The sequence below is a fragment of the Euprymna scolopes genome, chromosome 37 (genome assembly GCF_053919585.1).
Source record: "Euprymna scolopes isolate OS-2025 chromosome 37, ASM5391958v1, whole genome shotgun sequence".
In the NCBI taxonomy this organism is placed as follows: Eukaryota; Metazoa; Mollusca; class Cephalopoda; order Sepiida; family Sepiolidae; genus Euprymna; species Euprymna scolopes.
The window spans coordinates 82178191-82199408 of NC_136518.1; positions in this window are offsets into that span (position 1 = coordinate 82178191).

Here is a 21218-nt window from a genome sequence, read left to right on the forward strand (position 1 = left end):
TGTGGATTAAATAAATGACTATTAAACATTCCGTGCAAATTCGCGAGTTAGACAGAGAGAGTCTTTTGTTCGGTGATACATTTAAAGAAGATCGGAAATTTAATCGGCCGAAACATTCTGGAGATAAAATTCCAAAAGAAACAGTAGTTCAAATAATTTAAATTTGAATGATAAATTTAAACCAGTTTAAAATACAGCCATAAAAAGTAGTGGACAACCCAACTAACGTCTGTGAATTTTAGTTATGATTGATTTCGCTTCTTAACAAACGGTTCAGGTTTATATATCGCCACCAACTACTGAAGTGTCCATCAATTCAATGAAGAATTTCTTTAAATGAATGCGTGAAAAATAGTGACATGAATCATGGTCGACCATCCTCTAAGGCCTTGGAGACGCTTTTTAGATTTATAGAGAGGAGGGTTTATTACCACGCCATTTGAGTCGTTCCAAACCAATAAGAGAGAACCGGCGGGATAAAGCAATATATTTTTTGTGCTAAATTGACTTTTATCGGTTCCTTAGAATATAAAGCAAGCTTAACTGTTTCAGAATAACTGATGCAACCAAAACATTTTTCCCCATATGGCCGACCCGGCTTTATGGTTACTGTGTATATAGATAATGATAAACAGCGGCTTTCTCTTATTTCGATCTATCAACTATTTCAAAGTTGGCGGGGGGGGCCTTTGCCCCATACATTACCATATACTTTCAGAGAAGATATGGGTTTCTGGTCTGTGGTATATGGCGTTCGCATTTAAGATGGAATGTCGACAGAATCGAGGGGGATAGTTTACTGTTCACTTTCATTTTTTTTTTTTTTTGCATTTTCTCCCCAAACAAAGCACAATGCCACTTTGATGTAGGTGGTTACTATTTTGGACATAATTTGCACGGGGTACTGTCTAAGGAGTCGAGCAGCAAGATGTCTGTTTACTTTACACTTGAACTTCTGCACGTCAGTACAGTCAGGGAAAAAAGAAACCCAGAAGGGGATTCCAATGTCTAGCAGTCCTAGAGAAAGAAGCTATTAAAATAGAAGGCTTTCTTAGATATGAGGATTTCTACTGTGTAGGGGTGGGATTTTGCTGCTTGTCGGGTTTGTCGGGTTTGTCGGGGGTATTTAGGTAAAAAAACGTACAAGGTCTTGCAGTTCGTCGGAGCACTTACCATCAAAATACTTGTAAAACAAGCAGAGAAATGCAACATTTCGTCGATATATATATATTGTGTGTGTATGATTACAAATAAGCATTTTTATACGTAGACATAAGTGTTTCATGCTTTCGCAATCATCAGTGCAGGAAGTGAGGATTGTCTCTGGTCGAATGATTTGAACGCCGCCTTTGTATATCCTTGACTATATAAATACATAACTCTGTAATTTGGTCGTTTAAATGAAGATGAAACAGTCTATCAATAAGTGGATGTTTGTTTAAATGAATAAATACGTTTTTACTGGAATCAACGTGTCTATTACTATATATAAGTCACTGTTTTAATGAAATGCATCCGAACAGAATCTGAATGCAACACGGCGAGTTTTAAATGAACGCAATTACTCATTCAACCCCCCGCCTCCACGAGAAATTACCTTAAATTCACGTGTTTATTTCTCGGGGATAAAACTCCATTATCTCATCACATAGGTGATTAAGATCGGCGCGAAATCACCATGCTGAAAATTAACATCTGCTGAGTTTTATTGATATTCTATTTGGTGTTAATTCGGCCCTTTCTTTGATGAATTCGTGTGACATGTTCTGCGCGAAAATAATCTTTCACTTAACCAAACATCTCAGCGTTTTTAAAAAAGCGAGGCATCTCCATAATCTGATTTTCCATTAAAATGAATATATATATATATATATATATATATGTATATATATATATATATATATATATAAAATGAACGTGTCTGTGTGTCTGTGTGTGTGTGTCTGTGTACATTTCCCTACGCAATAACTACGGACTCGAAATTTGATATACAGGGTATTGAGATTTGGGAAACTCTTTTAATCCGTTTTCGGCCTGAAATTTGTCTGTTAAGGAGTCAAAGTTAACAATTTGACCTTTGAGAATTCTACCAAACTCCCGCGACAATTTTGGGTATAAACACTTGAAATTTTAGATATAAGTTCCTTGAACATAAATCTAACTTAATAATTTGATTTGAGCCCAAAACAATAAATGTTAAGGAGTCATAATAGGGGTCAAAGTTTTAAAAATTGACCTCTGCGGTCTCTACCAAATTACTCAGCCTGGTCTAAACATTTGAAATTTTACATAAAGGGTATTCAGAGATAGGGCAAGCTTTATAATCGGTTTGGGTCGAAAATTTTTAGTTACCAATACAAATGTATGTATGTATGTTTGCATGTCTGCCAAAAACTTCTGACAGAGGCGACAGATTTTATTAAGATCAGTATCGTATTGAAGTTCGACCTTTCAGAAGACAAATATCGAAAAATTGGCTAAAAACATTAATATCTTCACCTTCAACTGGGCACTTTTCTACAGGGGGGCACTCTTTCGCCGATATTTTTGAAAGTCATCCTCTCTTTTCGATTGTCTAGTCTTAATTTAAACATAAGTCACTTCCAGTTTAGCGGTGGTCGTAACAGTAAAGACGTCAGGGTTTTTCCTCATCGTTTTCCTCCTTCGCGGTACGAATTCGAGCCTGCCTTCCCATTACCACTTTTCTTTTTTGCTCAACAAACACCCGGGCAACGCCGGGCTAAAATGCTAGTATATATATATATATATATATATATATATATATATATATATATATATATATATATATATATATATATATGACCACTAGAACAGTTAGTGTATTATTATATGAGTATTGTTATATATGGCATAATCACGTTGATACACCGAAGTTAAGCAATCATGAGCCTAGTCAGTATCAGATTGGTGTCCATTTGGAAATAATAGGCGCTGTATGTATTCTCCACTTACCTGGGCATTATTTCCAGTCGTCCTGAATTTCTACTTGCCACTGGAATAAAACAGTGCCGACTAAGGAAAAGTGTGGCTTATTATTGTGCAACTCTTGCCATAAAAAATTTCACGCGCAAGTCGCAGCATCATCAGCGATTTTCATGGAATTTATCGGCAACGACGGACAAATAGTAGTAGTATTGCTGTGTGGCGTGTGATGATCCCTTGATATATTTACGTTGAGTTTTGTTCGCAGAACGCAATGCTGATATGCGAATTCCTTTGTTTTCCATCGTTTGGGTTTTGTGTGTGTTTGTCTGATTCGTGATATACTTATGTGTGAGTTCGGCGCATCCAGATGCATTCGAGTTCATGCCTTACTAGTTAAATATTCTAGACATGTTTTATTAGAAACTAGTGGGTAGGTACCCGGCGTTGCCCGAGTGTTTGGAGGTGTGTGTGGTTTTGGGTAAATCAAAACACCCGGGTGTTTATGTCGGGGTGGGCGGTTAAAATAAAAAACAAGTTTTGGGAGGTAAGTATGAAGGATCGAACCCGAACACTTGAGTCGAAGTTGGAAATTAAAGTGTGAAAAAAAAACGTGTGACGTTAACCACTGGGCCACCACGAAATAGTAACAGAAACATGTTTGAATTTATTTAAGTATTAAAACTTGGCAGGTGTCCATACTTTATGAGGTCAACTTTGACTGCGGGGCAGTATTCTATTTACTGCGGGGCACGATTTTTTATTTACTTTTTGTTTCCCCAAGATGTTGTGGGGAAAACCAGCTTCCCATAAAAAGGGGATTGTTCAAATTGAATAGCAATTGTCTGATATAAGGAGAAACTCCACATTGATCAAAGCTGGTTGCTTTCGGACGTTTCCAGAAAAATGCCGTCAGAATTAGTTTCGCTTTTATCATACGAAAAGGTTTAATGTACATGCAGCGATCGAAAAATGTTGAATATTTATCTTTTCAAAGTCAAGCAAATTAAATAGACAGGCGACCCTCGTTGGTAACTCGTAGTTATTATCATTTAGACGTGATATAAAAAGTTTTAAGAAGAAGTGAGTCGACCTATCGCTTCTCGGAAAAAAAGCCTTTCTCGGACATACACAAATAGCGAACATACACACATACATTTTCGCTTTCATATTTATAGATTAGATCAGCTTGCATTAAAAAATAATTTAAGATTCTACCTAAAGCAAGAATTGGTTACAAGCTGAATAGTTAAAGTATAAATAAATAATGAAGGTGTTTTTGAGGCACGAACTGTATTCGAACTTTGCACACCCAGGTTGTCAATTCGTGCAGTTTACCACCTAACCACCTCCACCTCCTCGACTGCCACTAATTGAAGAGGTTTCACAAGTTTCAATACTACGGCCATAATAAAGAATTAACTGTTTGACATTTGTTTTTCAATATGTGCCACTTGAAATTCTAGTAAGTTTAGGATTAAATTTTCTAGATTTTTTTCTTACTAAAGAATCACCACTTATGATGGCCCGGAGGTCACTGGAAGATGAGGGTTAATGACTGTTCAGTAATCAATAAGACGATAATCGTTAGTAATGGAAATTCACTAAATTGTATTACTTAAATGGGGCGGTTCACCATGAACTTTTTTACATTGGACTTGAAGACGACCATATTGTAATCAGCTGTAAAAATGTCAAACGGGAGAGAGTTCAACAGGCGTGCTGTTTCAAGAAAGAAGCTTTGTTCATGGAATCTACGTGTAGGTTTAGGCACAGATAATGAGTGAGCGAAATTATTGATAATGGTTTGAGCTAGACGTGTTTTTCGTGAAGGTTTGGCGGAGAGGGATCATAAATTGGAGCTCAGACGAGCACGTCATGAAAATAAAAACAGAGCAGAGACAGATTTGCTTCGTTTATTCTGTGGAAAAGTGGTTGGAGTGAAGAGAAAAGGGCACCAACTAGTAAACTACGAAGTCTATTTTGAACTCTGTCAATGCAGAAAGGGAATATATAGACTTAAATTGTCAAGCAATATAGAACGCCGTTCCTAAAAACTAAATTGCATTAATATCAATTCATAGTCAGAACATGAAAGTAAAAATTATGATAACCGACTGAATGGAAGTCATATCATAAAGATGAATGTAGCAGTCATACAAGACTGACACTTATAATTCTGCTTCGAGAACATAAACATCGATGAGACAGTTGAAAAAACGACTAACAACGAAAAATCTTTATTCCTATACAATCGAGTGTTTTTCTCGCTCTGACATTGATATTAAAAACCTACTTTACAATTAAAAAAACAACCTTAAAACGAACTTCTTAATATACTCAGTCACTGATATGCGAGCGACTACGTGAACGCTAACTAGTTTTCATATTCCTTTGGAAAAAATACATTAATTAATAAATTATTCATTTTTTTCACTAGTATGACCTGTGGAAATTCCATAGGGGGCTGGTTCATATGTAGTATATTGATGTTCGAGTTTTGTAGATATTCAGCGTAGATGGGGAGGCTCTGATATTATTGTAGCTATTTTGTTAAAACTGCAAAATATTTATCCAAGCTAGCAAAGACGCTTGGCGTAGCCAGGTCGTGAAATACGCTTAAATATTATATTTAAATTCAGATTTCGTATATATTATTATAGAGTTAATGGTCTATCGATTTTTATATATTATAGAGTTACGGTTTTAAAAATAAAAAAAATATATCTATATGACTTGGGTTCATCAGCTTGAATCGAAACCGAATCCTAAACATATATATATATATATATATATATATATATATATATATATATATATAACTTCAGTTTCTTCAGTTACAATCGAAATCTAAACTAAAACTTATGAAGTATTCTTGATAAAATTATTTATAAAAAATAGATCAATAAGGTGCCATCAGTAAAAATCGAAACCAAAACCAAGACTTATGAAGAATTATTGATAGCATTATTTAAAAAATAAAGATTATTAGAGTGCCATCAGCTATAATCGAAACCGAAACCAAAAATTATGAAGAATTCTTGGTAAATTATTTATATATAAATGAAATGACATGAGTGCCATCAGCTATAATCGAAACCGACACCAAAAATTATGAAGAATTCCTGGAAAAAAATATTTATTACAAGAAATTGAAATACATAACAATCAAACCACTGGATGTAAGTGTGACACAGAAAAAAACACACGTTATCGTATTAATATATAGACTAGCGGGACCTTATTCGTATATAATATATTGATGTTGGCATTCTGTAGATGTCCAGTGTAAATAGAGACGTTCTGATAATATTGCACCTTTTTTTGTTAAAACTGAAAAGTATTTATCTAAACTAGTCGAACGGCCGGTAAAGCGCCGGTCGAAAAGTACGCTTAAATATTATATTATAATCGTATATATTATTATAGAGTTAATTTTCTATCGATTTTTATATATTACAAAGTTGCAATTTCAAAAATAAAAAAATATCAATATAACTTGGGTGCGTTAGCTTGAATCGAAACCGAAAGAAAAAGTTATGGAACACACATATATATATATATATATATATATATATATATATATATAACTTGAGTTCCTTCAGCCATAATCGAAACAGAAACCGAAACTTATGAAGAATTCTTGATAAAATCATTTATTAAAACAAATAGATGATTTAAGTGCCATCAGCTCAAGTCGAAAGCGAAATGAAAACTTATGAAGAATTCTTGGTAAAATTATTTATGACAAGAAATAGAAGAACATAAACATTACACGACCCGGATGTAAGCGTGCCACACAAACACACGCACATACGTTATCGTATTTATATATAGATGTTTTCTCATGAGATAATTTGTTTCATTTCACTATGACGTAAACTTCTATTTATTCTAAGTTCCTACACTCTGCATAATTGTTGCATAGATTTTAGAATAAAAGCGTTTAGCACATGGAAATATTTTTATACATAGTCTCTCCTTCTGTTTGTCTTTCTTTCTCTCTCTTCTCTCTCTCTCTCTCTCTCTCTCTCTCTCTCTGTATATATATATATATATATATATATATATATATATATATATATATATATATATATATATATATATAAGTGACCTTGTCAGTGTGCGTGCGAAAAGTCTCAACCAAAATCCTCTCAGAATATTTGGTTTGCAGATTTGCAATCTAATATATATATGGCTGTCTGTTTGTTTTCAAACTCTATCTCCACCGGAACTAGAAAGTCGCAGAGCGGCGCTAGGGGCGTCAAATCATTGCAGCTTTTTAACGGCCGTTCCTTTGTGAGTATTTAGCCGGTTAAACATTGTTTTTAAGTGGTCAAAAATGGTTAAAAACTGAACAATCGTTAACATTATGTATATTCATCTGAGTTTATTTGGAATTTTTAATTTTTAATCGGTTTATATGCGTGTAAAGGTAGTACTGTGGTAACGTCACCAGCTTTGAATACTACAATTTCGGGTTCGATTCTAGCTGATGGCACTTTAATATTTTTTTAACTTTTAAAATCACTATAACAATATATGCGAAATCTCGACAAATTAAAATATCATATTTAAGCGTATTTTACGCAAAGAGAAAGCCGGGCTTTCCCTGCTAGTTTGACATATAGAGTATTTGGAAATGTGGCACACTTTCAAATTGTATTATTTGGATTAATCGGACTACTGTTCTCGTCTTGAGTGTGATTTTCACAACGTTTCGGTCAATATAACCTCCGACCTTATCCACGTGTATCTTGCCGAACTAGGGAATGTTTCTCTCGAACTCGGGAATTTGGACGGAATAACCACCGAGCCACGAGGCCTTGCGGACAGTTTTAGTATGAATTTTTAAAAGCCTTAAACCTAGTATTATTTTATAGTTGTTAATACCGCTTATAACTGATTGTTACTATATATATATTTTTTTACACAGTGATCACAACTTATCAAGGCCCGGAGGCCACTCAGGGATAAGGGTTATTGCAAGTACATTACGTTAGTGTGGAGATTTGATGAAGTGTTTACTTAAGGGGGTGGTTCATTAGGAATTTGTTAACGTTGGACTTGAACACATCCAAGTTGTAGTCCCGTGGGAAGCAGGCAGACGGAACAGAGTTCCACAGGCGTGCAGTTCTGAGAAAGAAGCTTTGTTCATGGAATCCGCGTTTTGATTTAGGCACAGATAAAGAGTGTGGGAAACTTTTGACAGTGGATTCAGCTAGACGGGTGTTTTTCGTGAAAGATTGGCGAGGGGGGACCAGAGATTGGAGTTCAGACGAGCACCTGCCATGGAAATAACGATAAAACAAGGATAGGCTCGCAACGTCTCTTCTGTGGGAGAGAGGTTGCAGGGAAGAGAAAAGGGCATCCCCCACTAAGCCACGAAGTATATTGTACTCTGTCAAGGCAGGATAGGCTGTTTTTAGCAGCTCCTGCCCAGATATGGCAACAGTATTCCATCCTTGAGCGTACTTGGCTTTTATATAGATAGAGAATTGAATCAGTAGTGAGATATCTTCTGGAGCGGTAGAAGGATCCCACCATCTTTCCAGCGACCTTGGCAACAGACTTGATGTACGTGTTCCATTTCAGATCAGGAGTAAAGGTCAAACCCAGAAGCTTGTCAAAACACGGGGCCTCACACAGACGAGAGCCATCCATCACAATTGATGCCAGCTGGGGATCAGAGCGTTGATGTTGATGATGATGATATATATATATGATGATTGCAACTTTTTGTCAGACAATACAAATCAGTAAATATAATCGTTTAATATGACTGGCACGGTGGAGGTTTTAATATTTCGAGAATAGCATCTCTTTTTCAAAAGATATAATGATATTCTCGAAATATTAAAGCCTCTACAATCTCACTTATATAAAACAGTAAGTTTGTATTTACTGATTTTTGATGTGATTATATTGAAAAATAAATAGATCATGCAGATATGGAAATGAAATTTCACAGGTATAAAGTGCAAAATTGGCAGAGGCATTTGCCACAAAGTGGCGCTGTATATTCTGTCTGAATAGAAATGCATCTGTAATGTAATTTGTCGAGCCTCGAAGTGTACATCTTTCGCAAAAATGTAGATTTGCCGAATTATTCATCCCAGTGTCCCATGAGTGCCAGAATGATATTTTCAGAGCCACCAATTCTCATTTCTTTTTGAACTTTTTAGAAACTTTGCTGAATACGATTGGGTCCTACCTTTTCAATAAAACCGAAGAAAAATGAACTAATACACACACACACACAAACACACACACACTCTCTCTCTCTCTCTCACACACACACACACACACACACACACATATATTTATATATATATATATATATATATATATATATATATATTAAAAACAAATAAATAATAAAAGCCGATATTCCAAATTTCAAAATGTTGTCTATCCTACGATTTAGATGTTTAAGTACATCGACATGCACACTTCTTTTTGGGAGAAAAACTGCTTTTCTTTTATTATACATTATATATATGGGAGACCCAGCATATATATATATATATATATATATATATATATATATATATATATATATATATATATATATATATATATATACGTTTTGTTTTTTTTATTTCTCGAAACAGTGTTTCATGGTAAACAAGTGATGATCCCTTAAATTAACATTAGTACTATAGTTAATTCTAGAGAGCAAGTTAATGCATTGATTGCAGCTGATTTAATTACTTACTGACTAAATAGGTTTCAAAAGAATGATAAAAAATATAAAAATTAAATAAGTTTTTTTTTAGTTTTAAAGTTTAAAAAACTTCAAAGAATATATATATAAATATATATATATAAATATATATATAAATAAATAAATATATATATATATATATATATACATTGGAACGATTAATCGGAATAGTAATCGTGAATCGTGAAAGTAGAAACAATTTGGGATATCGGAATCGTATCGAAATCACGTGTGCTTATTTGCCGATACTAAAAGCGATTCTGTTAAGCGTCTATTTTTGGTTATTTTGTTTAAAACAACGTCTTTCACTGCTTAATTATGAATATTTTTTATTTTAACCTACCAGTAAAACTAACATCCTTACACTATTCCTACAAGAGTATTACGTTTGAGAAACCGTTAGCACCTGTAACATGTGTAATAATAAAACTCTATGAATACTTGGCGATTCATAAAAAGTGAAAATCGGAATTGGGAATATATTGGAACTATCCTATCAGTAATCTATTTATCTCTCCCTCTCTCTTTCTCTATCTCTCTTTCTCTCTCTCTCTCGGGGTCCTGGATCTTAAATTATATCCAGTGGTGAGGCCCCAGCTTGAGGGCTTTGGGGACTGTGGAGCAACCCTTTAATTGCCATTGCTCCCAGGTCCACTCTGACCCGGAGTGGTAGTACTTGTTAGGGTCCCAACTATGGATTGAAAACAATTTTTCTTCATAATCTTTGAATTCGGCAAAAAATAACCTGAAAAGGGTTGATATGCCGTAAACAACCAACCAATCAACAACTATCTCTCTCTCTCTCTTTCTCTCTCTCTCTCTCTCTATATATATATATATATATATTCACTTTTTGACACATAAAATATACCATATATATGCGATTGTGTACATGCTTTATGGGTATAAATTTCTAGTACAAAACTACACACACACACACGCACACACATACACACACTCTCACACACACATTCAGTTTTATATTATAATATATATATTGTATATATACATGATATATTTATTCATTATAAGTACACGTAATAGCTAACTGAAGATGATCATTCCATAAGAAAATTAAGGAAATTAATTGAAATGAAGGTTTAAATGAATATGCAAATTAGTTAGGTCTTTTGCAGATGAATGCAATTCCCCGACCCATATATAACAAAATTGTGTTTTCTTTTTAAATAAATAGAAAAAAAAATTAATATGAAAAAAATTATAGTAGTGTATGTATATATATATATATATATATATATATATATATATATATATATATGCCAACCTTCATCCTTAGTATGTTGTTTTGTTTTGTTTTGTTTTTCTTTTCTTCTTCTTCTTCTTCTTCTTCTTCTTCTTCTTCTTCTTCTTCTTCTTCTTCTCTCTTGCCACGTTGTAAAGTTGGAGAAAAAAGTATATTTCTAAAGAGGCACACGTTGTATCTTAATGGCTTTATTTTGAAATGGTGGAACTGTGCGTTGACAACGCGAGATTAACATAATGGGTGTGAGTTCCATTATAGAAACGTTGATTTAATTTGAATAAATAAAATACGCATTAACTGCTCTTGAAAGACAACTCACACCATAATGTTTGAAGAAAGAAACGAAACAACATACGTAGGATAGAGTTTGGCTCAGAAATATATTTAGATTATAAATTTCAAACAAGTAAAATGTTTTTTTTTATTTTCTTTATATTACGTTATAATTTGGCTTTCAAGCGCAGTTGTGTATTTTATTTTATTTTATTTAAATGAAAGCAAAGTTTCTATAATGGAACTCCCACCCTTGATATTGAAAATGATTAATCTCTCCCTGTACCCTCATGTATCGCGCACCTACCCGACTTCCCTCCTCTTCTAAGTTATCATTTTGCTCATTCTTTCCCTCTCGACGAAACATGATTCACTTCTAAAGATGATGAATTAAGAACGACCCTCTCCCTGTTAATGAAATTCCAAGATTTAATATTCCCATTATATTTATCCTTACCTCTTCTTTTTCATTCTACTCCGTTTCTTTCTTTCTGCGTCATTCTGTGTTATTCTAAGATTGTTTTTTGTATTTTGTGTGTGTGTTTTAATTAAGATATTAATTTCTGTTTAGCTAGCATCAAGGTTAATTTTTTTTAAAGCTCTTCAATTATTTTTTACGCACCCACGAATCTTGAGTTACGATTTTTTAAAAACCTTCATGAGCCGTTTTTCGTTTTACAGAATATGTTTGTACTCTTTTCGTTGAAGTATATTTGGCTCTGAAGTCCATAACGTCGGATGATATATTTTGCACTCTGAAACGATATTCCATTTCTCCACTTGGTTGGTTGATTATTTGTTTTTGTTTTACGGCATATCAACCCTTTTCGGGTTATTTAATGCCGAATCCAAAGATTTTGAAGAAATTTGTTTTTAATAGAATATATTTGTTGTTTTCACGTCGGTTTCTATTCAACCCATAGTTGGAACCCTAACAGGTACTACCACTCCAGGTCAGAGTGGACCTGGGAGCAATGGTAATTGAAGAGTGGCTCCACACTCCCCAAAGCCCACAAGCTGGGACCTCACGACTGGATATAGTTTAAGGTCATATCCAGGACCCCAATTGAGGGACTTTTACCCTCTGCAGGGGGCAGTCGGCGTATTCTAATGCCCCACCGACAGGGCCATTTCTCCACTTGGAGACTCATACAGCCAAAGCCTGGACACCTAGCCTATTAATACATCATCATTGCAGAATTATTGCCCATATCCAGCTGAATCAAGCGTGTTAATGGATATTATCTCCAAGCCTGAAAAATGTTACACTTTCTGTTTCCTGCCGATTATGCAAATGGATTTATTTGACTTATTATAGAATCTTATGTAATCATTTTGGGCGCTAAATTTTTTATTCATTTTTATATTTTATTATTTCTTATGTACGTATTTTTTGGTTTTCTTTTCCTTATCCCTCTATCCTCCTCCCCACTATGCTATATTAAACTTTTAGTCGCCCCCCAGCCCCTTCTAACCTGAAAAGAAACTAATTTAATCTTTTTTTGTGTTTTTTATCTTCATGTTTTATACGTCTTCGATTTCTGTCTGTTTTACTTTTTTAAAAGTTTATTTCAAATTTCCATCCTAACAAATCTTAACGTAGACGTCCCATTTCCTTATATCCATAATCTAGCCCCCTTCTCTTCTGATGAGAAGCATTAGACGTCGTATACATTCTCTTTCGATTGATTTTTTTTTCATTGTTTTTAAAAAAAAGAAGTCACTATTTATCGATACCCGAAGGTCACTCGAGGATACGGATTAAAACTGACAGATAAATTTATATATTTACTTTATCTTGCCTTACATTTCCTTATACATAGGTACACACACACACACACACACACACACACACACACATACATATCCCAATATTATATTCCATATATATATATATATATATATATATATATATATATATATATATATATAAGTGAACGTGTCTGTCTGTCTGTCTGTCTGTCTGTGTACATTTCCCTACGCAATAACTCTGTCAATTTTTAGTCTATAGACTCGAAATTTGAAATACCGGGTACTGAGATTTGGGAAAATCGATGTGACGGGTGTCAGCCAGAAATTTGTCTGTTAAGGGGTCAAATTTCAACGATTTGACCTTTAAGAACTCTACCAAACTCCTCCGACAATTTTGGGTCTAGACACTTGAAATTTTAGATATAGGTTCCTTGAACCTGGATCTAATTTAATAAAGTGATTTGAGCCAGAAACTATAAATTTTAAGGGGTCATAATAGGAGTCAAATTAAAAAAAAATTACTCTTTTTTTTTTGCTCAGCATACACCTTCAAACACCCGGGCAACGCCGGTCTGAAATGCTAGTATATATATATATATATATTCTAATTGAAAATTCACAAATACAAAAGGGGACCAAAATATATAGGATTAAAACAAACAAGAACAGCGAAACTCAGTGTAAGTCGTGAAATAGAGAAATAGTTATCTTTATCTGCGTAACACTAAATAGTTTCTAAGATAAAAAAAAAAGATAAGTTATTAAATTTGTGACTATCCTGTAGTTATTGTTTAAATCAATGCCTCTTAAGCATTTTCGTTGACTAATTCGAATTAAAAAGAACATGTTATGTGTGACATGTAATCTTAACAAACAGTTCCCCATCTTAGTCGTGACCAGGCGAAGCGTTGCTTTACTTTGATGATCTTACGTAAATTTTTACGTCAACGTGATTATAGCTGAATGCACACGCCTTAAGAACAGTTTGTTATAAAACGAGTTAATCACAGAATACTAGAACGTTTATTTATTAAACCCATAATCTATCGACCGCGTTTGCTTCGGTCGAGATAACATGGGCGAACTATACGGAATTTAAAAAGGATGATTTTGAGTAGCCTTCACCATGATGTTGAGAACTATATATTTGACAGGAGATGTTCGAAAACATCTAATAAAACGCAAAGGAAAATAAAAAATAAAAAACTAGAAGTTAACATTTATCGCCAATCGACAATGGCGTCCGTATATTAACTGATACCCCGTTTTATCTTCGTGGTTTTATGAGAGAACTGGCGAAGCGTGTTATTTCGAATAACCAGGTATTGTCAAATCTCTCATCGGTGAATGATTCGAGTGATATAAATGTTTGGCCTGTACATTTGAAAACCTGGAATCAATATATGCGTTTGGTTGAAAGTTTATGGAAAGATTAAGTGACGGGATAGGATAAATTGGCTTTATATCACCAAGAACGAAAGCCGTCTTAGTTTATGCTAGCACGATTTATAGACATTGAATAATGCTTAAACCAAAAACGTATTGTCAAATCTTTTATAGGTGAATGATCCAAGTGATATACATGTTTGGTTCGTACATTTGAATTTGGACTTTTAAATTAGATGTCTTTGTATTTCCAGCTTTTTTAGATCTTCGTTTCAAAGAGAAAAGTAAAAACAAAAAAAAGGTAAGAACGTTTCTTCTTCAGTTGCGTCAGTTCAAATTACACTTTTTTCGCTGATCCTGAGCTTTAAACGTGAATCTGACAAAACCACACAAAGTTAAGCGTGATAGGTCAGCATCTTCATCCCATTAAATTTAGCATCCATTATTATGCTGGCATGTGTTAGGGATGTTTTAGAAATTAACATTTTAACTAACCTTTCTCTCGCCAGGTCTTGTATTCTAAAATCAACCATTACCAATCCCAACAATTTTTTCCCGTGACTTTGTGAACTGACTCTGTCCCCTCTACCTAACTCTACTAAGCCAAGAACTCTCGTCAATTCTTTCGCCGTAGTCATGATATCAAAGTCTTCTTTTTTTTTTTGTACAGAACTCTCCATACGTTCCAGGTATTTAGTTCTCTCCCGCTGCAAGAACCGTTATACCAGGGTCAGAAAGTGAGATTGAGAAGTCGAGGTCATCAAACTTAAGACTCTCTTTAACTATTCAGATTATACATCAATAACACTCATTTCTCGCAATGCAACGCATGTCGTCAACCCTCACTGACCAGGTTCATTTCTATATATCATCTCATTCGATACACGTATCTGAAATAATTCTTTTTTTCAATGTGGGTAATCTTTCCGTGGACTAACTCCATCGACTCTTACCTCTTGCCATGACACTAGATCCTTTTTTTTTTGTGTTACTCACGTTCATCATTAACACGGCATATCGCTACCTGGGCGTGAGAGGCGACTACTTAGGGCCATGCCTAGGAAGGTATATGTTACACTTAAACTTCTGCATATCAGCGAAGCAGGTGACAGGAACGTATTTCCAAAGTCTAGTTGTTCGATCGAAAAAAAAAACTATTAGAGTATTGAACTTCCCCGCATTTAGGGACCTAAACAATGAAGTGGTGTAATTTTGTCTCTAAACAGATTCATCATGGATATGTAAGTCGAGGGGCACATATGTAACGAGTTCATCAGAACACGTTTCACGAAAATACTTGCATAACAGATACAGGGATACAACATTTTGTTTGATATTAAACGTACAACAGCCAGTGATGTTGGTCAAATTAGTTGATATTAAAAATTATTGTTTAGAGAAATAAAATAGGTCACTATAATGTAAAAATAAGTTTTAGCTAAAATGTTTAGAAAATTAGCTTGGCTAAATATAGACAAAATATATGGTAGATTAACATTGCGCAGTTGGCATACTTGACCAATCAATCAAGCGTTAATGAGACGTGTCATTGGATCACTTATATCACCGGATCTCACGAATGAAACGTGTCCTTTAGCTAATGGCGTACCGGAACTGACAGGTCAAATATGAGAGTTAAGGTTTCTGGGAGTTGTTGGCAAACCGCGAAGACGTGCATTTACACGAGCTCTGAAGACTTGGAGAGTTAAGGTTAGGGTTTAGGTTAGGGTTAGGGTTAGGGTTAGGGTTAGGGTTAGAGGGTAAGGGTCAGGGTAAGGGTTAGGGTCAGGGTTAGTGTTTGGGTTAGAGTTAGGGTTAGGGTTAGGGTTAGGGTTAGGGTTAGGATTAGGGTTAGGGCTGGTCGAAAATAAGTATGTAGAAAAATATATGCAGACTCATGGAGAACACGGAGACAACCTGGAATAAATTTATATATATAAAATATAAATGGTTGCCATGTGAACCTTCAGAATCACGTATTTAAAAATTCCAGTATGTCTCATTGGTGACGTCTAATGTGCTTGTATGTAATATATTATCACAACACCAACAGTTGAAGACAGATGATCTCCGAACTTCTTCCCTATTTGCTCCCAGCTATGTAATATAAACACTTTGATACTCCGCTATCCAATATATACACTGTTTCGTACTTTGACTATAAACCTTGTGTATCGTTTTATTGCAGGTCAATATTTTTTTTATTCTGAAATTGCTATGAAATGCAAACAAGTGAAACTTGATACATAAGAAGAGCGCAACAAATTGCATTATTCTTGTGTTTCTGTCCTTCCATAGTTTGATGTTTGGATTTTCAACGAATGAAGACAATGTTCATCGATCTCTTCCAACCTCCTTGGCTGGATCTACGAACGGTAAACCTTTGACAAGGCCTGCAACAACACGTTCTTGTCCACTAGGTGTCAATCGACCCTTTATATGCATTTTGGGAGACCTGCAATAAAGTGATACACACTTAAAATTACCTGAAAATGGAAAAATTAGCATAATTTTCAAAATATTTATTCAAATTCCACAAAGATCATGGAAATAAGGTATCTTGTTATGTTCTTCCAGTGTACCAAATTTCACTTCTCTGCGTTTCATAACAATTTCAAAATTAAAAAAATACTGACCTGGAATGAAGTCATACATAGGGTTTATAACACTATTTTCGGTCTGACAACGTTTGCAAATTCTCTCCTGCTTCCTGTTTTCTCGAGTGTACCAACATAATAGTTTTAAATGTAATATGAACAAGTATCTTTCCACATAACTTAACACTTAACGTGATTCAATGAAGTTGGCCTTGAATTCACTGTAGAATTGTGAATTTCTTGGGGTAAATATATTCGCCATTGGGGAAATTGAAAGCAATTTCGAAGGTGTGATGCGACAAAGACAATGCTATGTTTACATAAACCTGAGAGACAAGTAAAAATGCTATTTCAAATGTGTGAAGATGTCTAAAGTGTTGTATTAAAAATAATATGTAATTACACACGCGAAGTTGATACCCGACCAATAACACATAAGAGTGATACAACAATTCCAACTCTTCTTCTAATGATTTGATTTCGTTTTTATTTAAATAAATATTTATCTATGGCATCAGTATACGCTAAAGTTTTCGATAACATTTCTTCATTCGAGAGAAATTTCTTTCTCTTGAGCATCTTTTGTAAGAAAGCTGCTGACGTTGGGAGCAGAAGGTACCGCATAAAATATGCAAATGACAAAGCGGGCTGCGTAAAGTGACGTTACAGCAGAGAAAAAAAGAAGTGAGGCCGGAGAAGCAGGGATGTTCCGAGAAGTGGATGTACTGAAGGCGTGGCGAGAGGAGCATGTATTCGAGACACGTGGGTGACGTTAGAATAGAGACGAAAAGTCACACGTGGCCGGAGAACAAGAAAAGAACTGTTGAAATATTTAAAAAATGCGTTGTTGATATAAAGGCTTCTGTTTCCTTGCGACAGAGTCTACAACCTGTTGGGTCTGTTAAAATGTGCGTTGCGATCGACTTGTGACATTGTTAAGTATATTGTTAAAAGGCCAATATTTTTTCTCGATTAGTGGTCGTTTTTTTCATAAGTTTTTCTTTAAAACGCCCCAATAATGCTATATACTATTTGCCATTTATTCTTTTCTCAAGGGAATGGATAAACAAAATACATAGCGCATAAAAATGTTGATGTTTGCATGTTTATTGGATTTTGACGGATTTTATCTGCTGCTGTCTACGTAGTTGACAGTCGATTTTACTTCAGGATGAAATGATTGTTACATGTTTCATCCACTGTCACAAATTGATCCAACGTCACACTTAATACGTTTAAACAGTTGCAAACAACGTTCTGAATCGTGGAAGACATTTTGTATTTGATCAATAAGTGGGAAAAATTAGCACCCATTTATAACACAGCTTTTTCGTCGATGAATATTCAGGACAAATTGTGAATACACTGTCTTATAATACCTTTGACCTTTCTAGTTTCTAACATTACTTGAATTTACGATCAAACACAAACGATTTAGGAGATTTTAAAAAATGTTTTCCGAAATAACTGCCTTTTTGTGACTGTATGACCGCGATTTAAATCAACAAATGAACTTACAAACATAATTTCGACGGAGAACAAATCTGAATAACACTTATGGCAACAATTTAAGGCTAGGAAAGACCAAAATCTTTCTGATTATCTCTGTTCTAATCTTTAGAACATGGTGCAATGGAGCAAAAGATCGCGTGTTAATTTTAATGCATCGAAAACCAAGCGCCTCACATAATGGCTCTGACCCCCATCACGCCCCATCTGAAATGAATAGCTTTAGTTTTGGGGAAGCTCCATGTCTTGACAAGCTTCTGGAACTGACCTTCACTTCTGATCTGAAATAAAACACCTACATCAAATATGTTGCCAAGATTGATGGAAAAATAGTTGGACCACTCTACCGTGTCTTTCGTATTTCACTGTCGATGAAAACCTCTTCCTCTACAAGAGCCAGTTACACCCTCAAATAAAGTACTGCTGCCACATCTGGGCAGAAGCTGCTCGGCGTTCCCTATTCAGCCCTGATGGCGTTCAAAACCGGCTTGGAAACCTAGTAGAGCATACTGTTTTCTCTTCCCTGAAACCCTTTTCCCAGCGAAGAGACGTTGCGAGCCTATCTCCGTCCTAGTATTATTTTCATAGCAAGTGCTATAATGTATTGTTCCCCTTTGTCAAACTTTCACAAAAAACTCGACTAGCTACAACCACTATAAACGATTTCCCCCGTTTCATATCTGTGCCTTAATCTAAACGCAGATTCCATGAACAAAGTTTTTTTCTAGAACAGTTCGTTGGATTGTTTCCCGGATGAATGCAACGTGGCGGCTTTTAAATCCAATGTAAATAATTCTTGCTGAGGCGTCCCCATAAATAATCAAATCCTACCAAATTTACTCCATTAACGATTATTACATAACCACCGTACGCTCATTTACACTTATCCTCGAGTGGTTCTCGGCCCTAGATAAATGATGACTTCCAAGTAAAAAAAAGAAGAAATCTAGCCAGTGCAATATATAGATAACATATTGTTTAATCAGATAGCTATGCAACACACGCAATTCATATTTTTTCGTATTTTTTTTAAATACTATTAGTCCTACTGGAATAATTATACGAACGAATCCATTAGGGCTAAAATATAGATTCGTGCTATTTGAAGGTTAGTACTTAATAAAAATCATATGAATTTATATTAAGGATGTCATCTATATTTCAGACTCAGAATTTATACAGTGACGTGTTAATATTTGTTTTAAATATAAACTAAACAGATGACTAAAACATTTTTTAAACATATTTTCTCTCAAAATATTGCATCATAGAGTAAATAGAATTTCAAAATGTATATAAGACCGACCGAGCGACCGAGCGACCGACCGACCGATTGGCAGGACACACGTTTTAGATACCAAGTCGCATCTAAAACAATATTAAAATAAATACAAGTTTAACAAACTGACAGCGGATGTTATTTTGGGAGCCATCGTGATAATATGTTGATTTACGTCCAGGGAGATTGGGAGATAGTGGATTCTAGATTTACCGCAAAATAAGAAATGTAAAGAGCCTCGTCTATCACGCGTAATAAGAAATTGCTGAAATTTGGAGCAGAATAGCGAGATAAGAATCAAAAGAAAAGAGTCAAAAATAAAATAGAAGAAAAAACATTAACTCATTAAAATGATTCTTATTTTCTTTACTGAGTTTCAGATTTACATGCAAACTAGATATTGAATCTGTCGGGCGGAGAAGGGAAGCTTTATATATATATATATATATATATATATATATATATATATATATATGTCTGTGTGTGTAAGTGTGCGTGCGTTTTATTTGTTTTTGTTTGCGATACTTTTGAAGGAATTCAATTATTTATACGAAAGTGCATTCTTATCTAAATGCGAGTTGAGAATAATTTTACCTTTTACCAATTTAGTACCACCCAAATAGGGAGCTGAATATATATATATATATATATATATATATATATATATATATATATATATATATATATACGTGACTTCATGTATACCACAAATAAAAAGCACGGATTTCCGAAACGATCGTACAGATAATTGACTTTGTTGTTGTTCCTTCTTATGAAACTGATTTTTAATTTAATTAAATTTTGATTTTTAAATTTTTAAAATTATAAATCACATTACTTAATATATATATATATATATATATATATGCAGCTAAATATATATATATATATATTAAATATAATTATATACTGACATATGTTTCATCGACGACGACTTATCAGAGTGGCTGAATCTAGCGAAATTTGAAATCGGAACCCCATGGTTAGAAGACTCAACCTCTACCCCTGGGCTATCTCGCACGACTGTTTGATGTACATCATTTTATGTAGATGTTATTTATTTGTTTTTGCTGGCATGACTTTTTGAACGAATTCAGTTATTTATACGTAAGTGAATTTTTGCCTAAATGTGACTCGAGAATAATTTTACCCTTTACCGATTTGGTATCCCCAAATGAGGAGCGGCATATATATATATATATATATATATATATATATATATATATATATATATATATATATATATATATATATATCTTTTAATATAATTATCCACTAACATGCCAAAGAAATAGATGGACTGAAATAATAAAAGTGGGCGGAAAAAAGGAATATCTTCCTTACTACAAAAATGCTAGTTTATTGTGGTGTCTCCATCCTCTCCCTCCAATTTTTGCTGATAAGAAGATTTTGTTTAAATAAACAAAAATCTATTTATCAAATTATTGTTTAAGACATATCGTCTATTTCAATAAAAACATCGTTTCC